This window comes from Cherax quadricarinatus, unplaced genomic scaffold, assembly GCF_038502225.1.
Source record: "Cherax quadricarinatus isolate ZL_2023a unplaced genomic scaffold, ASM3850222v1 Contig323, whole genome shotgun sequence".
Lineage (NCBI taxonomy): Eukaryota > Metazoa > Arthropoda > Malacostraca > Decapoda > Parastacidae > Cherax > Cherax quadricarinatus.
The window spans coordinates 36,786-44,291 of NW_027195349.1; positions in this window are offsets into that span (position 1 = coordinate 36,786).

Below are 7,506 nucleotides of genomic sequence, written 5' to 3' on the forward strand. Positions count from 1 at the left end.
GTCAAGTCATTCAGTAAGTCAGTCAAGCCATTCAGTAAGTCAGTCAAGTCATTCAGTCAAGTCATTCAGTAAGTCAGTCAAGTCATTCAGTCAGTCAAGTCAGTCAATCACACAAACTTATTTTTACCTCTTTTTATGTGTACAAAGTAACACTTCATTACAGTGGACCCTCGCCTAACGAACGCATCGCATAATGTTAAATCCACCTAGCGATACATTTTAACGCAAAAATTTTGCCTCGGCTAGTGCTAAAAAATTCGCTCAACGCGATTCGTTCGAGACGCGTCCACGTGCGGCCTGAGCCCGCCTCACTTGTTCCGTGGGTGCCAGTGTTTACAAGCCAGCCACCGCGGTTGCTTCCAAGCATACAATCGGAACATTTCATATTATCACGGCCTTTTTAGTGATAGCACCTGCAAAATAAGTCACCATGGGCCCCAAGAAAGCTTCTAGTGCCAACCCTACAGCAAAAAGAGTGAGAATTACTATGGATATGAAGAAAGAGATAATTGCTAAGTACGAAAGTGGAGTGCGTGTCTCGGAGCTGGCCAGGTTGTATAGTAAACCCCAATCAACCATCGCTACTATTGTGGGCAAGAAAACGGCAATCAAGGAAGCTGTTCTTGCCAAAGGTGCAACTTTGTTTTCGAAACAGAGATCGCAAGTGATAGATGATGTTGAGAGACTGTTATTGGTGTGGATAAACGAAAAACAGCAGGAGATAGCATCTCTCAAGCGATCATTTGTGAAAAGGCTAGGAAGTTGCATGACGATTTAATTAGAAAAATGCCTGCAACTAGTGATGTGAGTGAATTTAAGGCCAGCAAAGGTTGGTTTCAGAGATTTAAGAATCGTAGTGGCATACATAGTGTGATAAGGCATGGTGAAGCTGCCAGTTCGGACCACAAAGCAGCTGAAAAATATGTGCAGGAATTCAAGAAGTACATAGACAGTGAAGGACTGAAACCTGGACAAGTGTTTAATTGTGACGAAACAGGCCTGTTTTGGAAGAAAATGCCAAACAGGACCTACATTACTGAGGAGGAAAAGGCACTCCCAGGACATAAGCCTATGAAAGACAGGCTTACTCTGTTGATGTGTGCCAATGCTAGTGGTGATTGAAAAGTGAAGCCTTTGTTGGTGTATCACTCTGAAACTCCCAGAGTGTTCAGGAAAAACAATGTCCTCAAGGCTAATTTGTGTGTGCTGTGGAGGGCAAACAGTAAGGCATGGGTCACTAGGGACTTTTTCTATGACTGGTTACACCATGCATTTGCCCCCACTGTGAAAAATTACCTAATTGAAAAGAAATTAGACCTTAAGTGCCTCCTGGTATTAGACAATGTTCCTGGTCATCCTTCAGACGTGGCAGAGCGACTTTCTGCGGAAATGAGCTTCATTAAGGTCAAGTTTTTGCCTCCTAATACCACTCCTCTCCTGCAGCCCATGGACCAGCAGGTCATTTCAAACTTCAAAAAACCCTACACAAAAGCGATGTTTGAAAGGTGCTTTGTAGTGACCTCAGAAACTTAATTGACTCTAAGAGAGTTTTGGAGAGATCACTTTAGCATCCTCAATTGTGTAAACATTATAGGTAAGGCTTGGGAGGAAGTGACTAAGAGGACCTTGAACTCTGCTTGGAAGAAACTGTGGCCAGAATGTGTAGACAAAAGGGATTTTGAAGAGTTTGAGTCTAACCCTGGGAATCCTATGCCAGTTGAGGAATCCATTGTGGCATTGGGGAAGTCCTTGGGGTTGGAGGTTAGTGGGGAGGATGTGGAAGAGTTGGTGGAGGAGGACAATGAAGAACTAACCACTGATGAACTGCTAGATCATCTTCAACAGCAAGAGGCCACACCTGAGGAAACTGCTTCAGAGGAGGGGATAGAGAAATTGAGGAAGTTGCCTACTTCAAAGATTAAGGAAATGTGTGCAATGTGGCTTAAAGTGCAAACCTTTTTTGATGAAAATCACCCTGACACAGCTATTGCAAGCCATGCTGGTGACTATTACACTGACAGTGTTGTGAAATACTTTAGGAATGTCATAAAGGAACGAAAGGTACCGGCCTCTATGGACAGATATGTTGTGCGACAGAGGTCCAGTGACTCTCAAGCTGGTCCTAGTGGCATTAAAAGAAGAAGGGAAGTAACCCCGGAAAAGGACTTGTTACCTCAAGTCCTAATGGAAGGGGATTCCCCTTCTAAACATTAACATCATCCACACTCGCCTCTCCTCCCATCCCATCAATCATCACCAGATCTTCAATAAAGGTAAGTGTCATGTAACTGTGCATGTCTTCTTCAGTTTGTGTGTATTAAAATTAATATTTCATGTGGTAAAAAATTTTTTTGGTTCATACTTTGGGGTGTCAGGAACGGATTAATTTGATTTCCAGAGGGCTGAGGAAGGGTTGTTGAGGTGGTTCGGACATGTAGAGAGAATGGAGCGAAACAGAATGACTTCAAGAGTGTATCAGTCTGTAGTGGAAGGAAGGCGGGGTAGGGGTCGGCCTAGGAAAGGTTGGAGGGAGGGGGTAAAGGAGGTTTTGTGTGCGAGGGGCTTGGACTTCCAGCAGGCATGCGTGAGTGTGTTTGATAGGAGTGAATGGAGACAAATGGTTTTTAATACTTGACGTGCTGTTGGAGTGTGAGCAAAGTAACATTTATGAAGGGGTTCAGGGAAACCGGCAGGCCGGACTTGAGTCCTGGAGATGGGAAGTACAGTGCCTGCACTCTGAAGGAGGGGTGTTAATGTTGCAGTTTAAAAATTGTAGTGTAAAGCACCCTTCTGGCAAGACAGTGATGGAGTGAATGATGGTGAAAGTTTTTCTTTTTCGGGCCACCCTGCCTTGGTGGGAATCGGCCAGTGTGATAATAATAATAAAATATTTCTTATGGGGAAAATTAACTCGCCTAACGATAATTTCGCATAACGTTGAGCTCTCAGGAACGGATTAATAGCGTTAGGCGAGGGTCCACTGTATAGCCACAGGCTATGTCTTGTCTAATATCTTTGTTTATTTCATTAATTCTAAGACATAAATGCTTATATCTTTTCTTGCCACTTTGAGCAACACTGGTATGCCTACTGGGTGTCATGATTGCTTGGCAGATACAAGATATAGTATTTAAAAGATCAAAACACAATTCACAATGACAAACTTGCAGCAGAGTAGTTGGACTGGACACGTATGAAGTATGAATGCTGGGATGGTGGAGTGGTGTCCGGGGGGGAGGGGCTGGAGACGGCAGGAGGCCTTCCCCACTGATCCACAACAAGGCGGCCACTTGAGGAAAAAGGAAGTTTTTTTTCCTTCCCGCAAACTGAACCGTGTTAAATTAATTTTACGAAGTGTTACATAAAATTGTGCCACAATTCTTCAATCGTGCTATACCCAAATCGTGCCAGATAAACTCGTGCTAAATGACGGTCCATTGTATTTACTTCTACAAGTACAGTGGACCCCCAGATTACATAATTATTCAGTTTCAGAGAGAGTGATTTATCCCTAATCTGACTTATTCTGAATTAATTTTCCCCATAAGAAATAATGGAAATCCAATTAATCCGTTTTGGACACCCAAAAGTATTAAAAAAATGTTTTCTACATGAAATATATATTTACCTACACAGAAAACAATGATAAATGAAGAATAAAACAATAATAACATCACACTTTATTGAAGACATGGTGATGTATGGAAAACGGGAGGAGGGAGAGGATGGAGGAGTTTACCAAGTCCTTATCCTGGGTTTCTTCCCTCCTTTGTTTTTTAATGCCGCTAGGACCAGCTTGAGAGTCACTGGACCCCAGTCGCTCAAAAAAGTGTTCCAGACAGGTCTGTTTCTGGCATATGTTAGGAATTGTGTTGGGAGACAGGACAAGATAGTCCTTCAATATGACACTAATACCAGCTCTACGGCTTATTTATCTAGCACAATTCATCTGATATGACATAATAAACAATATTAATAACAAAGAAACATGATATATACTCTAGAATGAATAAAATATGGCATTAAGAATGTTACGAGTGGTGGTGTGTTGATTGTTGTTGGGTGTATAAGGGCCACTGGAAGTTAGTCGGTAGCCCTGTATACCTCCAACAACAATGGAGGAGTCAGTTTCGTGCTGTTCTTTTTCTACTGATTAATTTCTTAACTTACTTGCTACACTCTTAATGCCACACTTTATCGCTGGCTGGCACTATAGCCTTTATAGACTCCTGCTGCTTAAGTATTGCACATATTACAGAATCACTGAAAAAGGCACATTCTCCCCTTTCTCTCAGCCCTTTACCAAAGGGCTGGCTGGCACTAGAAGCTTTCTTTGGGCACCTGGTGGCTTATTTAGCAGTTACAAGCACTAAAAAGAATGGAATGATACAAAATGTATCGTATGAACGCGTGGAATCATCCTCACTGGCTGGTAAACAACGGCACACTGGCTGTACATGGAGTGTCAGGGCCTGAGCAGCCCCGACATGAATGACTTATACCGAGTTCAGTGACAAATATTTTGACGAAAAAATGTTACTTATTCTGAATACATATTAGTTATTCCAATGACGACTTAATCCGGGGGTCCACTGTACATGTACAACAAATACAGACCTAGCTGACATCAGTGACATACTGATATATAGAAACCCCCATGTTATGCAGAGCATTTTGGGCAAATTAAGTGGATAGAGAAGGGATTATTTTACCACGATTGTAACAGTAATAGACAATTCTGTAACCCGTGGCCTTTGTCCGCTTTTATCAAATTGATTGACTCAACAGATTTCGTTTCCTATTTTCAAAGTCTGTTATGTGGAGGGTTTACTGTATTTCTGTACATAGGAAGGTTAGCAAGGTTGTTTGTGGCAGAGTTGGGGTGAAGAAGTTGCGTGTGTTTGAGCTTTGTCAAATTTGCGTTTCTCTGATAGTCCCAGAGGGGACAGAGCATGGAAAATAGGCGTGTGCAAACCATGAAGTGCATATACAGTGGACCCCCACCTTACGATATTAATCTGTTCCTGAGAGCTCATTGTATGCCGAAATTATCGTAAGGTGAATTAATTTTCCCCATAAGAAATAATGGAAATCAAATTAATCCGTGCAAGACACCACAAAGTATGAAAAAAAGTTTTTTTTACCACATGAAATATTAATTTTAATACACACAAACTGACACTTACCTTTATTGAAGATCTGGTGATGATTGATGGGATGGGAGGAGGGGAGAGTGTGTAAGTTGTTAATGTTTAGAAGGGGAATCCCCTTCCATTAGGACTTGAGGTAGCAAGTCCTTTTCCGGGGTTACTTCCCTTCTTCTTTTAATGCCACTAGGACCAGCTTGAGAGTCACTGGACCTCTGTCGCACAACATATCTGTCCATAGAGGCCGGTACCTCCTGTTCCTTTATGACTTTTCTAAAGTGGTTCACAACATTGTCATTGTAATAGTCACCAGCACGGCTTGCAATAGCTATGTGAGGGTGATTTTCATCAGAAAAGGTTTGCACTTCAAGCCACTTAGCACACATTTCCATTTCTTTGAGGTAGGCAACTTTTTCAATTTCTGAAGGAGTTTCCTCAGGTGTGGCCTCTTGCTGTTGAAGATGATCTTGCAGCTCATCAGTGGTTAGTTCGTCATTGTCCTCCTCCACCAACTCTTCCACATCCTCCCCACTAACTTCCAACCCCAAGGACTTCCCCAATGCCACAATTGATTCCACAACTGGCATACACTTCTCAAGGTTAGCCTCAAATCCTTCAAAATCCCTTTTGTCTACACATTCTGGCCACAGTTTCTTCCAAGCATTGTTCAAGGTCCTCTTAGTCACTCCCTCCCAAGCCTTACCTATAATGTTTACTCAATTGAGGATATTAAAGTGATCTCTCCAAAACTCTCTTCGAGTCGATTGAGTTTCTGTGGTCACTACAAAGCACTTTTGAAACATCGCTTTTGTGTAGGGTTTTTTGAAGTTTGAAATGACCTGCTGGTCCATGGGCTGCAGGAGAGGAGTGGTATTAGGAGGCAAAAACTTGACCTTAATGAAGCTCATGTCCCCAGAAAGTCATTCTGCCAAGTCTGAAGGATGACCAGGAGCATTGTCTAATACCAGGAGGCACTTTAGGTCCAATTTATTTTCCAGGAGGTAATTTTTCACAGTGGGGGCAAATGCATGGTGTAACCAGTCATAGAAAAGGTCTCTAGTGACCCATGCCTTAGTGTTTGCCCTCCACATCACACACAAATTAGCCTTGAGGACATTGTTTCTCCTGAACACTCTGGGAGTTTCAGAGTGATACACCAATAAAGGCTTCACTTTGCAATCACCACTAGTTAACACACATGAAGAGAGTAAGCCTGTCTTTCATAGGCTTATGTCCTGGGAGTGCCTTTTCCTTCTGAGTAATGTAGGTCCTGTTTGGCATTTTCTTCCAAAACAGGCCTGTTTCGTCGCAATGAAACACTTGTTCAGGTTTAAATTCTTCACTGTCTATGTAATCCTTGAATTCCTTCACATATTTTTCAGCCGCTTTTTGGTCCGAACTGGCAGCCTCACCATGCCTTATCACACTATGTATGCCACTACGATTCTTAAATCTCTGAAACCAACCTTTGCTGGCCTTAAATTCACTCACATCACCACTAGTTGCAGGCATTTTTCTAATTAAATCCTCATGCAACTTCCTAGCCTTTTCACATATGATTGCTTGAGAGATGCTATCTCCTGCTATCTGTTTTTTGTTTATCCACACCAATAACAGTCTCTCAACATCTTCTATCAATTGCGATGGTAGAGGGTGGTAGTGATGGTGGTAGAGGTTGTGATGGTGATAGAGGGTGGTAGTGGTTGTGATGGTGGTAGAGGGTGGTAGTGATGGTGGTAGAGGGTGGTAGTGGTTGTGATGGTGGTAGAGGGTGGTAGTGGTTGTGATGGTGGTAGAGGGTGGTAGTGGTCGTGATGGTGGTAGAGGGTGGTAGTAATGGAGATTTGTGCAATGTGGAGTAAGATGGAAAAATTTGTGACATTAAAAAACAAAGAAGGGAAGTGACCCTGGGTAAGGACTTGGTACCTAAAGTCCTTATGGAAGGGGATTCCCCTTCCAAACAATTGTAAACTCCATCCTCTGCCCTCCTCCCATCTCATCACTCATCAAATACTTCTTCAATAAAGGTAAGTGTCATTTTATTAATTATTAATGTATTTATTCTGCATGTCTCATTGTTTTCTGTGTAGGGAAATGTATATTTCATGTAAAAAATGATTTTGTTTAATAGTTTTGGGTGTTTGGAATGGATTAATTGGATTTCCATTATTTCTTATGGGGAAAATTAATTTGGATAACGGTAGAATCTGTTAAAGACCAGCTCTCTGGAACGGATTAATGTCGTTAACCGAAGGTCCACTGTACCTGGAAAGTGCTGGAAAACCTGGTCCCAAATCTGCACACTGCCATGACAACATACTGGAGTGAGAGATATGGGAGGAAGTGCAAAATAAATCCA